The sequence below is a fragment of the Pteropus vampyrus genome, unplaced genomic scaffold (assembly GCF_000151845.1).
Source record: "Pteropus vampyrus isolate Shadow unplaced genomic scaffold, Pvam_2.0 Scaffold404, whole genome shotgun sequence".
NCBI lineage: Eukaryota > Metazoa > Chordata > Mammalia > Chiroptera > Pteropodidae > Pteropus > Pteropus vampyrus.
The window spans coordinates 566,524-585,775 of NW_011889185.1; positions in this window are offsets into that span (position 1 = coordinate 566,524).

The following is a 19,252-nucleotide window of genomic DNA, read 5'->3' on the forward strand; positions in this document are numbered from 1 at the left end:
GCCGCTCTCTTGCTACATTTGATATAGAGAGAGAGAGGAAAGAGAAGAGAGAGAGGAGAGAGAGAGGAGAGAGAGAGAGGGAGAGAGAAAAGAGAGAGAGCACTTTTGTTTCTTTTTATAGGTATTAATTCCATCATGGGGCTCCACCTTCATGACATCATCTAAACCTAATCACCTCCCAAAGGCTCCACCTCCTATTACCATCACACTAGGGATTAGGGTTTAGTCATATGAATTTGGGCAGAGTGGGGAAGACGTATATTCAGTCCATAGCAGTGCTCTTTCAGGTAACATGTTTCTGTTGGCTCTGTTTGTAGGACTAAGGTGGACAATATCTCAGTGAAATCTCCAGAAATAAACTACCCAAGAATATTTCAGAGGCATCTAGTTCACTATCTGCATGCCGATTTGCTCATCTGAAGGAGAGCAGTCAATAGACTGCTGCTAAGGGACCAAAGTGAAAATGGGATCTACAAAAGTGAGAGAAAAGAAAACTGCAGATGATATGGAAACAAAGAGTCTTGTTTGCACATTTTTGGGGTAAAATGATTTGGTGGCAGCTGGCAAAATTTTCTGTCCTCAAGCAGGCCAAGTAGGAAAGCTCTTAGAAAACAATCTCAGTTGTTTATGAGTTCTCCAGAAAACCTTGAGAATTTAGCTATTGTGGTAGGCAGAATTTCAAGAGGACCCAGGATTCCCATCCCCTGGTATATACACCCTGAACAATCCCCTCTTAGTGAATGTGAATGGAATTGGGAAATATAATTAGATATCACTTCCATGACTAATTAAGTCTCTAATCAGTTGACTTTGAGTTCATCAAAAGGGAGATTATCCTAGGTGGGCCTGATCTAATCAGGTGAGCCCTTAAAGAAGTGAAAGTCGGTAAGACATCAGCGAGGCTCTCATGCTGGTCTCAAGGAGGAAAGCAAACTGCCATGTTGTGAACTGCCTATGGAGGGGGCCACCTGGCAAAGACCTGAGGATGGCCTCTACTAACTGATAGAGGTCCCTGGCTGATGGCTATCAAGAAAATGGGGCCTTAGTCATACGACCACAAGAAATCAAATTCTGCCAACAACCAGTGAGTTTGGAAGAGGATTTCAAGCTCCAAAAAGGAAGATAGTAGGAAGTCACTTTAATGCACCTTATGAAATGCCAAGCAAAAAACACAGTTCTACTGGGACTGGATTTCTGACCTACAGAAAATGAGATAAATGCGCATTGTTTTAAGCTGCTAAGTTTTGGGTAATAGGCTATACAACAGTAGAAAAAGAATACAGCTGTGGAGTATTTTGATGGGCTCCAGGCTGTCTCTGTGTACCATCTACCAGTGTCCTAAATCACTGCCATTTTTTCTCTATCATTTCCTCCATCAAAATTTCTCAGGAGGCACTCAGAGAATTTTCATTGTTCTCTTTCTTCTCCAAACTCTTATTTTCTAGCATATTTCTTCACCCATCCTACAACTATATGTAAGTCTTCCCATTCTAAGAAAATGTCCATTAACCCTGCCTCATCACCCCAGATAGTGTCATTCCTTCTTTCATCAGTGACACATTTCTTGAAAGAGTAATCTATACCTCTTCACTTCCACTTCCTGTGCAGCTGGCATTGTCTCCTTCCCAACAGAATATTGCCATCGACCTTCTGATGACCATGTCCAATGGCCTCTATACAATTCTCCTCCTCCCAGAACAGATAGCTGTAGTGGGCACTCATCGCTTGGTCACCTAGCTTCTATTCACCCTTCATAATAGCATCTAGATTGTCCTTTGTAGACCCCTCTTTCCCCATTGTCTAGCAATCAAAGTATTTGGGAGAGATTGACCCTCTAGGGGTAGATCTGATTTACCAAAGCCAGCCAGCCTGATCCAGTCCTTTTTACCACAGTGATTGGTTCAAGAGTGGGCATGGAAAGATGAAAAGAAACCAGGTCCTTAGTGATACCATTAAGCTGCTGGATTAAACTTTCACTGAAGCCTATTCTGATTACATATTTTCCAGTTATGTAAGCCAATAAATCTCTTCAAGATTTATGTTTACATGAATTGTCTTTTCTGTTAATAAAGGGTCCTCGTGGATACACATCTCTATAGCATTTGATACTGCTGATTATCTTCTGCTTGAGTAATGGAAAACCCAAATAATCATGGCTTAAACATGGTAGAAGTTTTTGGGTTTGTTTTTATTTTCATTAGTGTAATAAGAATTCTGAGGGGAGTTGGTTGCTAGTGTTGGAATCATTTCAGGAGTTCGGAGATGTCAGAGGAGTTCTCTAGGCTTTTCCCTCAGAATGCCAAGATGGCTGCTGAAGTTGCAACCATTACATCAATAGGTCAAGACAGAAAAAGGAGGGGAGGGCAGAAGAGTCACCTTCACCAGCTGGCTTCTACTAATGTCTCACTGGCCAGAGCCCTGTCACATAGCCACCGATAGGAGGTCTGGGAAGATATGGCTTTAGACTTTCTGGGTAGTAGAGTCAGCCTGTCTAGAGTAGAGTCAGGGTGGAGTCTGAGTGAGTTGATCTAGAGTGTCTTCTTCAAGGACCCAGGGCTCCTTCAAAAGTCCTCTTCATCCTCCCTCCTCCACCTACCACAACCACACTGCTGGATTCTCAGGTACTTTCTCCAGAACTCCACTGTCTTGAGCAGGCTGATCAGCTACTGGAAGACTTCAGATGTCTAAATCTGGGCCCACTCTCGCTCCTGTTTGCTCAGCTGTCTGCACTGATGTCCCCCAGTCACCTGGCCCATTACCCCACCTGCCTATTATCACTGTTAAGCCAAAAGTCAATATCATCTCCAGATTCTCATCAGACTTACCAAGAGCTGGCTGCAATACTCAGCATCTGGGAACCTAGAATTGTGCCAGTGCTTGTGATTATGGAGCAAAGGAGACCTACCATCTAGAGCCTCAAAGCTGGAGGGAAGGCAAGTGGGAAGGAGAGTTGATGTATCTGGAGGGAGAGAGCCTCAGAAGAAAGACGGCACTTGCTTCTGTGGACTTCATTTCCAGTTTTAACTGAAATTCTTGTGAGTTCACAGTGTGACTTTTTTTTTTTAAATCCAACTACTCTCTAGGCTTCGAGGCCCTATAATGATTTCAGGAACAAGCCTATGATTTCCCAAGGACTGGCCAGACCTTGTGACTTCAGATGGTCCCCAACCTCCAGAGATTGTGAGACTAGCCCACAGTATATAACTGGCCTTGCTCAGAAAGTAGCACAAAGTAGGTACCCAGGCGGAAGGAAGGAAGAAAGAAAGGAAAGAGGGAGGGAGGAAGGAGTAGAGAGAGGGGGTGGAGAAAGAGAGAGAGAGAGACAGACAGACAGACAGACGGGGGCGGGGGGACACATGCCCAGGATTGTGAGAAGCCTAGGCCTAAGGAGTCTGTCTTCATCTGCAACCTCAGGTCATCTCTCTCTATGGGCCTCAATTTCCTCTTCTGCAAAATGAAGGCCTGGATTAGATCACTCCTCAAACCTCTTCTAGCCTTGACATTCTGTGATTTTCTCATTTCTTTCAGACTCCAGGGGCCTGCAGACTCCATGCTAATGTGTATAAATAAAACATGGGCATTCTAAAGCTCTAAACATCACAAGTATTTGCTTCGGATTTGTTCTCACTTAACTGTGTGGTAAGCAGCATCCAGCTGGGGCCCCACAACCTCCTGTTTGGATTGTTCAACTGTGGCCCCAGCTCCCAGAGGAGGCTGATGGTGTGTGGGGGAGGTCCAACCACCCCAGTGAGTGCCTCAGCCTGGAGTTTCCTCCCTCCTTAACTTTCCCCCACGCTGGCCCAGAGAAGGGCTCTGTTCTTAGGTCTCAACCCCAAACCCACATCACCAGTTGGCATTCCAGGCCCTGATCCTACTACATCAGGAACATTTCCCTTGGATTTCTGTGCTGGCAGCTACCCACTTTACATGTCCACCTGGATCCACACTGGAAGGCAGCCTGTTGCCTGTTGCAGTATAGCACCTTTGGGCAGTTTAATAGCAGCCCTCAGAGGCTATAGATCCTATGTCTCTTCTGTGGGATATCATTTTTTCTTATTTTTAAGGTTTTGTTTCTAAAGTTATTTTTATAGCAGTTTTAGTTTTGTAAAAAATTGATCTGAAAGTACACCAAGCTCCCCCTCTTCCCTTCCCTCACAGTTTCCCCTATAATTAACATCTGGCATTAATGTGATACAGTTGTTACAACTGATGAGCCAATGTTGGCACATTATTATTACTAAAGTCCATGGTTTACACTAGGGTTCACTCACAGTGTTGGACATTCTATGGGTTTTGTCAAATGCATAATGTCACGTGTCCACTGTTACAGCATCATACAGAACAATTTCACTACCCTAAACTTCCCCTTTGCTCCTCCTATTTATCATTTCTTCCCTCCAACTCTTGGCAACCACTGATCTGTTTACCACCTCCATAGTTTTGTTTTTCCCAGGATGTCATGTAGTTGGAATCATATAGCATATAGCTTTTTTCACTCCTAGCAATATGTATTTAAGTTTCCTTCATGTCTTTTTGTGACTTGAAAACTCATTTCTTTTTATCACTGGATAATATTTCATTGTATGGATATAGTTTTTAATTGATTGATGGAAAAGACCAAAAATACAAGATGAACAGCAATCTTCCAAACACGTCTGTAAGAAATCTAGGTTTTAGGATGGTTTTAGGTAATGCACACAATGTGTCCAACAAAGGAAATTCAAAATTCCGACAGCCAAATTCATAGTATTGGCTTTCAGGCAAATTACTTTTATTACAGAAAGTTTTTTTCTTAAATAATTGCATTTAAAATAAGATTCCATTAACAATTTTCCTGCAACATTTTAAGCATGCATTCACACTTGAAATTATCTATAAGCATGTTAGATTTTGCGCAAACACACACTTTGGAGAGTAAAAGAGGATACTATTAATAATTATGCCCAGATAACAGGTGTAAGGCAGGACTAAACCAGATAATATATAGCCCTTCTATTTATAACTGGTATCTGTCTTCTTAAAATAGCCGAGGGAACATAGGATATTTTTGTGTTTCTCCAAAAATATTAGATAGTGTATCAGTTAAGGTTACGCCAGCAGTGGTAACAAATAAAATGGAAAATCTGTTTATTTTTCACTCACGTAAAATCCAAAATATGTGTTGCTGATTGGTGGAAGTGGGAGGTGTTGGAGGGAAGTGCTCTTCTCCATGCAATTATGCAGGTACCCAGGCTGATGGAGCCTCTGCCATCTTTCACATGTGCCTTTCAAGTAGAGTGACCAATCAGTCCAGTTTGGGAGTAAGGGGTTTCCTAGGTGCAGACTCTCAGTGCTAAACTTGGGATAGTTTCTGGCAAACCAGAACAGTTGATCACTTGTTTCCAAGGTTGCCCTGAAGACTGACATCCAACTGGTCAGGAGGGGAAGAGACAGAGAGAGTGAAGAATGGCACTGCAGGCTTTTATGCACCAGGCCACTCATCACTTCTGCACTTATTGTTGGCCAGAACAGTCTCATGGTCGCACTTAACTGCAAAGGAGACTGGGAAATGTAGTCTAGCTGTGTGCCCCAAAGGAAAGGGAAATGGGTTTGGTGAGAGCTAGATGTCTCTGCCATGGAGGTGAAATTAATAATGTATTGTTTTACTACTGGGCCTTCAGACTGAGATTGACTTCTTCCTTAGCTAGCATATGTTGGGAGGGACTGGTGCCTCCATGTCCCACTTTTATAAATGTAAGTCTCACTTGCATAGCAGTCAATGCTGTCCACATGGCCCAGGCTTCTGCCAATGGGCAGTCTGGAATACTCTGGAATTCTGGGAAGGTTGGGGGCACGCAATGTGGAGGTAGCCCCAGAAACCCACTAAATAGGGGTCAAGTTGCAAGCAGTGGGGGCAGGGTGCCACATTGGGGGATCTGGTTGCACTGCAAATTGAAAACTTGTGATCTGTGAAGGCACTACAATACAGTCTGGCCCCCAGTGTAATTCGTCTTCAACATGACTACTTTTTCCAGGCTAAAACCATCAGTGGGTCATTTGGTGTAAGCTGAGCATTTTCATGGCAGTTAGCACTCTTTACGATCCTTAGTTTTCATAGCATCCCTGAGAAGTAGGTTAGGCCTATTAGCCCTTGCTGGGGGAAGCTACTGTCTGCAGCGTGGTGCTACATGCTTAACTTGTGCAGGCTCTGTCCTCCCCTGGGTACCCTTGATAAAGCCAAGGACCAGGCATGGAAGATTGTTTTCAGGTACCTGACTCCAGGGCCTCAGATACAGGGATCCCTGCCCTCCTCAGTGAGGGGGTGTTTGTGCTGGAAGCAGACAAGGAAATGACGCTAATTTCATTCCTTTCTCTGCTTGGATTCCTCCTATGGGAGGCAAGGTGGGGGAGCTAATGTAAGCAGGTGTCAACAAGACCACCCAGAACAACCTTAGCTCTAGGAAACTTGGTTTCTGCAGCCCCCACCCAAGGGACCAAGAGCTCTTTTTCAGAGTATGGGCTTGGAACCTAGGCCTTTCCTTTCTTAACTCTCTCTTTGGAGCTACAGACTGAGTTGACTGCTGTATTAGTTTTCTGTGGTTACTGCAACAAACTTGGTAGCTCACAGTTCTGGAGGCCAGAAGCCACAAATCAGTATCACTGGGCCAAAATCAAGGTGTTTATCAGGGCTGTGCTCCCTCTAGAGGCTCCAGAGGAGAATCTGTTCATTACCTCTTCCAGCTCCTGGTGGCTGTGGCCTTCCTTGGCTTGTGGCCACATCACTTCAATCTCTGTCTCTGTGATCATGTGGCCTCCTCCTCTCCTTTGTAACTTTCTTCTGCCTTCTTATTAGGACACACGTGATAGCATCTTGGGTCCATTTAAGCAATCTAAGATAAACTTCCCATCTCAAGATCTTTAATTTAATCATACCTGCAAAGTCCATATTTTTGTCATGTAAGGTAACATTCCAGGGACTAGGACATTGACATGTTTTTTTGGGGGGGGGGCTGCATTATTCAGCTTCCCACAGCTGTTATGGTGGAATATACTTCAAAAACTGTGAGACCTTTTCTGGGTACACATGGTGGTAAGAGGGGATGGGAAGGAGACCACCTGCTGTATGCCTAAATTATCTCATTTAATTCTTCCAGAACCCTCTAAGTAGCTACTATTCCACTTGGCAGGGTGAGACTCAGAGAGGTTAAGTGATTTATTTAATGTAACACAGCAGGTACACAATGAAGCTGGACTTAAACAGGGCTGTTTGACTCCAGAGGCTTTGTTCTTTCCACAGAAACACAGGAAGTTCTGCAAGGGCTGGACTCAGTTGGAATGCAGATGACCTAGCATGCTGATCAGGATCCCCTGTGTAGGAAAGTCTGCCATTTTTGCCAGTGTGATACTGTGCTTTATAATAAGAAATATATAGTTGGTCTTCATCTCAGTTTTAGCCACAGAGCTCCTAAAACCCTTAGAATGTCCTAGGTGGTGAGAGCAATAAAGATGTCTTTTGTTAGGCTAATGAGGTGACTTTTGGACAGCACCTAAGGATGGGGGCTGGTTGCCAGCAAAACCAACCATGCGATTGGATGATTGGAACTTTCAGTCTCCAGACCTAGACCTCAAGGAGGTGGAGGAAGAGGGGGACTGGAGGTTGAATCAATTGCCAATGGCCAATGATTAATCAGTCATGCCTACAGAATGGAGCTTCCATAAATACCCAAAAGGACAGAGTTCACAGAGCTTCTGGGTTAATGAGCACATAGAGGTTTGGGGACAGTAGTGCACCTTGGAGAGGGCATGAAAGCTCCTTGTTTCTTCCCCACACCTTGCCCTATGCACCTCTTCCATCTGGCTATCCTGAGTTATATCCTTTTATAATAAACCAGTGATCTAGTAAGTAAAATATTTCTCTGAGTTCTATGAGGTGCTCCAGCAAATTAATAGAACCCAAAGAAGAGGAGGTTGTGAGAACCTCTGATTTATAGCCAGTCAGTCAGAAGCACAGCTAACAACCTGGATTTGTGACTGACATTTGAAGTGGGGTGGGGGTGGGCAATGTTGTAGGACTGAACCCTTAACCTATGGAATCTGATGCTTTTTCCAGGTAGATGGTGTCAGAATTGAGTTGAGTATGTGGTGTCTGGAGCATCGTTTGGTTGTGTGGGGAAGTTCCTCTTCCACACTTGGAAATTGGGTCCAGGAACCCGAAAGAGCCTGTCTTTGGGATAACTCCTTGGCTTTGAGCTAACACGGCCTTACTACAGGCCCCTGAGTGTAGATTAAGCAGACCCAGACCCTGTAGAGGCCCAGTACCTCTTTTGTGAACCAATTTTCACTAACATTATCTCTTGGTTTTCACAGATACATCTCTATTCATCCATCACTTCATTTCTGGCTCCTCCCTTTATCTCCACCCTGGATCAAACCATTGCCTCTTTTCATCCCTAGCATTCTGGGAAGTTCCTTCTCCCTTTACCACTATATGTTTGATAACTTCTTCATCTACAGGAAAATAAGCAATAACATCTAATATAAATCTAATATAAATAAAAGAGTAGATGCATGTGTAGAGGCATGTTTCTACCTACAAGGAGACTTTTTAAAAATAACTTCCCAAAGATACAATTCTAGAAGTGGGGCTTCCAGGCAAAAGGGGCATCATACTTTTTCCCCCAACCCCCACCCTCCTTCCCTTTGGCAAACATCATCTCGTTCTCTGCATCTAAGGGTCTATTTCTGTTTTGTTTATCCGTTTTTTAAAGATTCCATATATGTGAGATAATATGGTATTTGTCCGTCTCTGATTTATTTCACTTAGCATAATACCCTCTAGGTCCATCCATGTTGTCACAAGTGGAAAGATTTCATTATTTTTTATGGCTGAGTATATATGTACCACATCTTTTTCCATTCATCTATTGATAGACACCTCGATTGCTTCCACATCTTGGCTATTGTAGATAATGCTGCAATGAATATAGGGATGTATATACATTTTCAAATGAGTATTTTTGTTTTCTTTGAAAAAATACCCAGAAGTGGAACTGCTGGGTTGTATGGCAGCATATATTTACAATCCTACCCAACAGAGCATGAGGGGTCCCTTTCTCCACATCCTCAGCAGCACTTGTTATTTCTTGATTTTTTGGTGATAGACATTCTAACTGGTGTGATGTAATATCTCATTGTGGTGGTTTTAATTTGCATTTCCCTGATGCATGATTGATTAATCATGATACATTTTTTAGGTTTATTTACCAGACTGGTGCTTCAGATGTGAGGCTGATAGCAGTGAAGGATGAAGAGGTTAATTTATGGTTCCCCTCTGGACTTCCTTTAGACTGAATCAATTCTCCCTTTTTCTCTCCCTTTATAAATCCATGAATAAATAAATCTAAGCCATCTACCACTCCTCTTTTTTGATGAGAGCTGGGGACGGAGGGCAAGCTAACTTTTACATTTCAACATTTGTGGCCTTATTGGCAAATAGATTAGCAATTATTAGAACATGTAGCTAATTAAGAGCTACATGTACACACATACACACACACATGCAGGCACACATGCACATGCCCATATACTTTGGCTGACTGGAAGATCCTGTCCAGGAGAAATTGTAAAATTGGAAAAGCTTCACATTGTGGCGTCCTCACACCCTGTTTTAGACTGGAAAGTCAAGGCTAGACTGAAACAACAAATCAATCCTTGGCATCTCAGTGGCTGAGCACAACAGGTGACATCTTGTTCATATAAAGTCTGACATAGGTTACCAGGGCTTTCCTCTTTCCAATTACTCAAGGATCCATGCTCCCTTCATTCAAGGATACCACCATTTTAAAACAAGGCCTCCATGTTTGCCACATGAAAGATAGAGAGAGGTTGGAGACTGCACACTGGTTCTTTAATGCTTTGGCCTCCTACTCATATTTCATTGGATAGCCAGTCAGATGGCCCCACTTAACTGTAAAGGCCCCGTGAAGTATGGTGTTCTCATGTGCTCAATAAAAAGAGGATAACTGAATATAAATACAGTTGATTCTCATTTTTTGTGGTAGTTATGTTCTATAATGCCTCCACAAACACTGAATGAAAGAACACAAAACCATTAATCTTAGTAGAAATATAGGGTCAGGTTCCTGTGAGCCTCTGGTCACATTTTTGTCAGTCAATCTATATCTATATCTATATCTATCTATCTATGTGTGTATGTATATATATGTATATATGTATATGTGTATATGTGTATATATATATATTCTTGTTTTATGTGTGTTTCTGTTTAAAAACATTTTATTTAATATATATTGTTAATTCATTGAACTCATTCATGGCCAACAGCAGTGTAACTTATGTCCTAATGAGTTACATGTATCTATCTAACATGTGTACTTCCTCTGTAACACACATCATAGCCTCCATGCACTAAGGGACGCTGACCTCCCTTGAGGTCATTTTAAAACAGCAAAATAACCATCAAAAAAAGCACAAAAATGTGAAAAATGTGGCACTAAGTAGACCACAAAAAGGACACATTTTTTACAATATGAGAATTGAAATAAGAAGACAGAACAGCATGGTCTTCTTTGACCTCAGCTGGTAATGTGCACATCAGGTGACTCAAATTTTTTGTTGCTCTGTGCATATCTATGAATGACCACAAAAGTGATGTGAGTTTTGATCTTGGAGTTACAGATAAATTTTAGTGAGTATGCAAATTTGTCAAAAATCCATGACAGATAAGGATCAACTGTATATTCATTATCTATTGAAGCAGAACAAACTGTCCCAACATTTAGTGGCTTAAAACAACAACATGTATTTTGCTCTGGATTCTACAGTTGGGCAGGGCTCAGCAGTGTCAGCTCATCTCTGCTCCACTTGGCATCAACTGGGGTGCCTTGAAGACTGGGAGTTGAAATCATGCAAAGCTCACTCACTCATGGCCCAGGAAGACCCAAAAGGCTGGAAGCTGGAACAACTGGAGAAGAAGGATGATAGACACATAGCAGTCACTAGTGCATAATAATTTGAAAATCTTACTGTGAAAGCTTCATACCCTGGGGGTGGAGAAGATCTCTTTATTAGGCATTTTCTCCTGGAGGAGCTCCTTTGTTCATTTTTCTCACTGACTCATGGTTCTGGCTTCTTTTTTTTTTTTCCTGTCATCATCCTTCATAATATCTAGAGGGGTACTAGAGAAATCCCTTCTTGAGGGGCCACAGAACTTTCCCAACCTGCTTCCTACTCATGGTGGGAGCACAAGGTTTGTTTTAGCTTCATGGCTGGCTTTAGAAAAATGTTTTGGTACAAGCTCAAGGTTTCTTTGGCAATACAATTCCCTTAAAAATGTTATAGGCTGCTGATATATTTGCTTCTCGTCACTTTCATGTACTGATGACCACATCCAAAATTCTTTTCAAGAGTCAGTTTTCATATCGATATATTTATTGGCTTTCTCTCCCCTACACCGCACTCACTGCATTTAATGGGAGCCACCTTAACGCATCTGGGAATTGCAGGAAGTCCACATGCTGAATCTGATCTTTACTTTGAGTCATTTTGCCACTCAAAGGTTTTCTCATTCCCTTCTCTTACTATTTGCAAGTAAAAGTTTGACTAAATATTTTGTCACTGCATAACATGGATCACTATCTTACTAAACTCTGATATCAATATCTTTACTTTCTTTACTGCTTGACCCTATAGTTTAGGTTTTTATTTCAGCAAAACCTCATTTCTGATACCAATTTCTGTATTACTCAGGGTAGAATAGACTATGCTACAGAAACAAATTAATGCCCAAATCTCAGTGGCATAAGCAAACAAAGGTTTACATGTCACTCAGGCAAAGTCCAGCTTGAGGTGGGCTACTCTCCAGGGCAGTTCTCGGCCATCTAGTGAATCTGGGGTCCCAGATGCTCTGTCTTACCTTCTCGATATATGGCCTCTATGGTTGTTGCTGAAGGTGACAGGAAAATTACATGAGATATTTTTAATGGCAAAGTCTGCGAGGAGTGGCTTACATTATTTCCACTTACATCCTGTTGTATAACATATGACCTCAGTCTCACTTCAAGGGAGGCTGGGAAGAGTAGTCTTTCTGTGACCCCAGAAAAAAATAAAATGAAACAGGATTTGATGAACTATAGGATTATTTCTTTCACACTCCCTTTTCAGGGCTCTCTATTCTTGTTTATCTGTCCCTGTCAAGTGTCTAATGCTCCCTCACTTACCCCTATGTCTAATGTCTCTCCAGATTTCATCTATACTAGGGAATATAAATGACCAATAATAGCTTAAAGCATGACCTCTTTTAGAGATAGTTGCATGTTAAAGCAAATTTAAGCTTTTGGCTAGAGGGTTAATACTCTGATGTGGGGATTTCAGGCATAAGAAGGCCAGTAGGGGAAATATTCTGGGGTTTTTGAAATGACAGACCAGGCAGGTCTTATGTGTCATCTTTTATGCCACTGCCAAGGGAACTTTATTGTGAGACATTTTGGAGTTGAGAGACATCAGGCTAACAGTGTGAGTGGCCATGTTATTAGATGCAGCCAAACTATTAAAGCATGATTTTCATCTGGCTGTCTAGAGGTATTGATGTGAAGTAGGGAGAAATTATTGTCCACTCCAGCTGATTTGGAATCAGCTTTCAAAGCATCCATCTGTCATCCCTACCTCCCTCCTTCCCCCTTACAGAATGAAAGAGGCTTACTACAGAGTGGGTTTGTAATGGGCCTGGAGAGGGAACTGGGGGGAGGCTTCCCCAGAGGTTCTGGGAAGACTGAGGTCTCTGTGTTTCTTTCTGTCAGACTCTGGCTCACCCACGGCTGTCTTTGCTCTTTCTGGCTCCAGCCCAAGAAGAAGGAACAGAAATCTCCTTATGAGTACCTCTTTCATTGGCTATATCCATCCCCCCAAACACACTTCAGTCCTGTGGTGCCTTTACACTGTGGCCACCTAGTTAGGCTGGAACTACATTTCCCAGAACCCCCTTCTTTGCATTGGTCCCTGTTAGAGTTGGCTGCAGGGAAAATTTGCATGAGATTTGGAAGGCAGGTGAAACAGCAGCCACTTTTACACTCTGCAACTCCATGTGAGCCAGGCAGTCTTGCAGTGGATCTGCCGGCCCACTTTTTGGTCCCAGGACACAGCCAGGTCCACAGATTCTTTGCTCTTGCTGGCTCTTCTCCTTCGGATTCTCCAGGTCTGGGCTAGGAGCCTGTTCAGTCATGGCTGAGGGCACCAGCTTTTCCTGCAAGTGACCTATACCATGGAGATTAGAGGTGGTGAAATGTGGATTCTAGCTGCCATGATGGGTTCTGGTTTTTCTTTGCACTTACCCACACCAGCCTCCAAAATGCCCCTCAGTGGGTCCTACCTCCTGGTATTCATACCTTTGAGTCATTTCTTCCACATTGTACAGGGTTTGTCTGTATGACCAATATCAATACAGCAGAAACAATGGGATGTCACTATGAATTAGGTTATAAAAGACACTGTACCTTCTGTTGGCCCATCTCTCTCTTTTTTTCTGAGATTGATTGATCTAAGGAAAGCCAGCTGCCAACCCTATGGAGAGGCCCATATTGTGAAAATCTGAGGCATTTGGCCAATAGCCAGCAAGGTACTTGAGGCATCTCATCAACAGATAAGTGAGTGAGCCACCTCGGAAGCAGATGCTTCAACCTCATTCAAGCTTTCAGATGACCACAGGTTCCAGCTGACACCTTAACTGCAACCCCATGACAAACCCTGAGCCAGAACCACTTAGCTAAGCCACTCCAATTACTTGACTTTCAGAGACTGTGAGATAGTAAATGTTTGTTGCTTCAAGTAACGAAATTTTGATGAAATTTGTCCATTTTTTCATCTCAACTGCTGGCTTTGCTGCCTTCAGGCCCACCACCAGACTCAAGTCAACATTCTAACACAAGCAATTTAACCTTCTCCTACAATCGTGTCAGGCCCAATTCTACAATAAATCCCTTACTCGGTATCACTAAGAGTAGTTCTGCTTCTTTGAGCAAACCCTACCTTATACCACAAGGAATGAAGAGAAGAGAGTCCCCAGTCCTTTCATCATTAGTTTCCCCTTCAGTAGAGGCTCTCAACTTTTGATCAGAACGACCCAGAGAACTTTTTTAAAAAACACCAATGCCCGGGTCCTATCTCCAGAAATTCTGATTTAATTGATCTGGAGTATCACCTAGACATCAAGATCTCTTAAAGTTCCCAGATTTTTTTGAGGTGCAGCTGGGTTTAAGAGCCCTGACCTAGTCTCCACCAGTCCTATCAGGTCCTCACTCCAGCCTTCCTTGGGCTGGGACATGGGCATTCAATCTAGGCACCCATGGTAACTTTTAGTTGGGGACTCCTGACATCTAGAAATAGAGGCTATAGAGAATCTTCTCACTGGTGGTGGTAGCTGCAACAAGTCTGAGTTCCCAGGGCAGCAGGGCAATGTGGCAATGGCTCCTGGGTCAGGTTCTGGTTCTTTAACTCCACCACTGCCACCAACGCTGTGAGAATTACCCAATAGCCTCTTGATTACATTTCTTTCTGCTTACATCAGGGGACCTTTAGGGTCTTTTCCAATGCTGAGAGTCTGAATTTGAGAACTAAACTTCACGTTAACTCTCCAAGTGACCTTAAGTGCACCCAATCCCTCTGTTGGCCTTAGTTTCCTCATCTGTGAAGGGGAGGGTTATATTAGATGAGCTTCAGACCTTTTGCCTGGGGTTGGGTTGCCTGGAAATGGGGTCTGAGATAGAGATTTGTGTGCAGGTGGTTTCTGGGGGAGTGCCTTTAGGGTTAACATCTTTAAGAGAAGAAGGGAAGCAGGAGTGGCACAACCAAGGCCTCCCATGATCTTCTGGGAGCCTTGGAACTAGGATGGCCCTTCAGAGTTGTCCTGAAGAGAGGTGAGGAGATAAGACTTTGCACCCCTAATTGACCAGTCATTGTATAGAGTCTGTCCCCAGGGAAGGAAGTGTGACTTTGGGTGAGGCATCTCTCTTGACCTGAGGGCAATTCCTGGAGATGGACTCATTTGACAGCTGTCAACATCCAACATCCCAGCTGGAGGAATGCATCTCTTGGTCTTGAAGCAGGGGGATCTGAGCAAAGCACCCCACCAAGCACTATACCCTACCAGTTAAAAGATTCCATGATGATAGCCCCAGCTGCAGGGTGATCTGTGAAGAAAGGGGTATATTTCTCACTCTCTTTAGTTAAATATGACATCAGTCACCCCAGGAGAGTAGCTGGAAAGTTCCAGGTGACAATAAGCTTGATTAACACACAACTCCTTAAAACCTCTCTTACCATAGCAGAGGTTGAGCCAGAGGAAGGTGTATAGTCAACTTGCTCCAAAGAAGCAAGGCCCTGGAGAAAAATTAAAAGCCACTCCTGGAGGAAGGAGTGGCTTCCAGAAGGAAAGTCTCCCAGGTATAACACTCAACTCTAGGGAGCATGAAAGATAACAGAGCTGCTAGGGACCGTAGTCGCCATGTATAACACTCAACTCTGGTAATGGCATGGTAATGGCATCTCGGATTCGAAATGAATGAGGCTACTGACCTGTCAATTACACAGCAGTTGCATTTTCAGTGGAAACCAGTCTTGGGCACCTGGCAAGGGCTGGGAGGAGAGACCACCTTCGTGTGCACACATAGTGGGCTTATGAAAGTATTGATGCTCAAGTGTGAATCTTTGCATATATGATTCTTTATAAGAGCATCTGTGCACATGCTTGTGGCATAAGCATAAAAAAACAGGTCAGTTATGTGCGTGTTGATGCTGAGGGTGGGGTCTGCAGGTTGGACCAACTGCCCATGAACCTCCGTTTAAGAAGCATGATTTTAGGGCCTTTTTGCCCTTCTTCAAAATATCAACAACTGCCCTTGTCCACTCATCATTAGAAAGTTATTTCTTGGAAGAACTTTTCTACCTTCCATAGCCTCTTTAAAATACAAATAATTATCAAGTTACTGATTGACCAAGAATGGTGGGCTATCCCAAAAGACAAGCTAAGACACAGAGAGGAAAAGTTGGACCTAGCTTAGTGCCTCTTATCTAGTAGGTGCCCAGCATATTTGTATGCATTTATGAATGCATGAATATATGAATAAATAAAGAGCTATAGAAGGGGAAGGGCAACCAGGAGAGAGAATGGTTCGATGAGGAAGTGAAATGGTTTGTGGGATCAGTTTCAAGTCCACTTCCATTTCCAATTCAATTCCATGTATTGAACACCTTTCTTGTGCTGGGTATTGGACTGGGTGTGGATAGGGAAGTAGGGCAGATTGGAGATCTCCTAAAGGTCAACCTATCAAGGATGGGGGCTTCTTTATGGGTTTCCTTGGTGCTGGGCCCAGACTGCAGTTCTTTAGCAAGGCTGGAACCCCAGCTTCTTTCCTTGGTCTCCCCGAGCTATCTGGGCCTGTCTGCTGACTTGTTCCCTGTCATGATCAGTCTGATTATGTCTGGAGAGTTTCAGCCTCATCCATCTGTTAATTCTATATCTTAGTTGGCTACCCCCAGAAGGAGACCCCAGGACAAGGACATGAGTGCAGGTTGTGTATTTGGGAAGTGATCCCAGGAAACATCACTCAGGCACTAGGGAAACAAGACAGAGAAGAGAAGGATGCCAATACAGAGTGTATCATGGGGCAGGTCCCACTGTGGGCAACTGGGCTTAAATCCCACTGGGGACTTCTGGGACACAAGGGAAAGCACATGTCTCAGAACTGTCCTCACTGAGGGACAAGGAAGCTGGAGTAATTCTCCATCAACTCATGTTTGTTTTTGGCTGAGGGCTGCTCCTGGGAGACTACACCGTTTGCATGTCCAGCCTGCTTCATTCAGTGAGAGAAAGCTGTTTGAGGAGGACAAGTGGCAGGTGCTTGCACTCTGGCTATTGGCATGTACAAGAATGATCAATGCTGATGGGATAAAGGTGAGGCTCTGCCAGCATCTGCTACATCCCCTGTAACCCTTCCAACCATGTGACCAGGGAAGCTGGTCCTCCTGGCCACAGCTTAGCAGGCTCCATGTTGATAGACTTCAGTCCTCAGACCTGAGCTGGGTCAGGGCCAGAGTCAGGGCTTCTGAAATGTTTGCTGACTTAAACTGCCTGGACAGGCAGTCAGCCATGGACCACAGAATAAGGCAAGCCCATCTGGCAGAGAGCAGAGTCCATTCACTTGTCTTGATTCAAGCCCAGGCTATGGCCTGTCAGACCACGGCTTTAGTCCTCAAGAGATGGAGTTTGCAGGGGTCTCAGCTTCCATTCCCCACTACTGTCTTCCGTCTGCTCCTGATGCTGGGTTTGGAATCTTCCTGGACACTGGCAAGCACTCCTGGCTTCTGCTCACTCAAGCTCCAGCCTCTTCTCCTGAGGCCTGCTTTTCTACTTGGCCTCCACCAAGATTGGTAGGGAATTTCACAATTTGCAGGCTCTGGTGTGTTGCCGTCTTTTCTCCTCGGTATTTTTGATGTTGTTGCATGATATATATCCCCAATGCTTTTGCAGACACCCTGGCAAGATCTGCCTCTCCTCTCTCCAAGGTTAAGCAAGAGGGCTGCCTTCTACCTCTACCCTGTGTGCTCCTGCAGGTCTTGCCACTGACTCCAAATGAAGAGCTTTGCCCACAAGTAAACAGCTCAGAAAGGACCCCCCAGCTTTCGTTGATTGTAAAATAAAAATTCCTCCAACATCCTTGCCACCAGGCTCTGGCCAGTATAGGATTAAGGGAAGATAATCATGGACTATGATGGTCCCCAGGGACTTGGAAATTCCTTCATGCACTCCCCTTACTCTCCCACCAAGGATCAAACCAGTGAGATCAAGACTGATGGAGACAAGAAATGCAGAATCTTTAGGAAGTACTAGAGAAGGAGAAAAGCATTTATAATTCTTTCATACAACTCTCCTTCCCCAACCACTGTATCTCTAGTGCCTTTCCTAGTGTCCAGTAACAAATGTCTTACATTTTTGTAATGCTGAGTAGTTTTCACAGTGCTTTCACAAGCATCATCTTATTTCCCTGCCCAAGCACTTTGTGAGGTCTATGAGTGAGCATTATAATTCCCATTATACAGATGAGGTTATACGCTGAGGCTTAGAGAGCCCAAAAGACTTTACCCCAGAGTCGGTGCCTGTTTCAATTAAGATTATGTCCAGAGACTCAACATAATCATGGCTTAAATAAAATGAAAGTTTATTTTTCTTTCTGATCAGAGTCTGGGGATAGGCAGCTCTGTTCCACAAAGTCACAGGGACCAAAGACCCATCAAATGCTCTGCCAAACCTAGGCTGTGATCTTCTCCTTCACAATTCAAGATAACAGCTAGAGCTTCAGCCATCACATTTACATTCCAGGCAGCAGAATGGAAGAATGGGTGAAGAACAAAAAGGGGGAAGAAAAGCATGTCCCTTCCCTTTAAGGACACTTACTGAAAGTTGCACTCACCACTTCAGCTTTCACTTCAGAACTTCATCACATGGCCACACCTAACTATGAGGAAGTTTGAGAAGTATAGTTTTTGTTTCAGATGATCATATGCCCAGGTAAAACTCGGGATTCTATGTCTATGAAAAGAGGGAGAACATATATTGGGAGAGAATTAGTTGTTTCTGCTATAGCGACTTTGCCATCAAGAGGAAGAATCAGTTTTCAAATCTAGTTTTTCTTATTCCAAATTCTGCCTTCTTTCCCTTCCATACTCCATGGTATCACTTATGTGTAGTTTGATTCACAAAACCGTAGAATTTCCTTATTGGGAAGGATTTGGGGGCTCCATTTTCCCTTGTTTGGATGCCTGAAATAACTCTAAAATCTTCTGAACTAATGGCCATCACCTTTCTCGAACATCTTGTAATCCAATCCATTAACGAAGATCTTTCTGTGATTGAGCCCAAACCAACTTTCCTGGTCCCTTTGAATGTTGGTCTTCATTCTGTCCTTTAGTACCTCTCAGAGCAGAAAGCATCTACTGTTTTCTTTCCTCCCCTGTAGAGCACCCTTCAGATGTTTGAAAAAGATCTTCCTGCTCTCCTTGAGTCTTCTACTCTCCAGGTTAAATGTTCCAAGTTCCACTAACCAGTCCTTGGTGGCTTGGTGTTGAGGTCCTTCATCATTTTTTACCTTCTTCTGTTGATGACTACCCTTCTTACAGTATGGCCTCCACACTAGGTTATACTCCCTAAGAGGAGAGGGATCTGAAGACTAGAGGTACAGGGTATTCAACTCTCAACAATTTC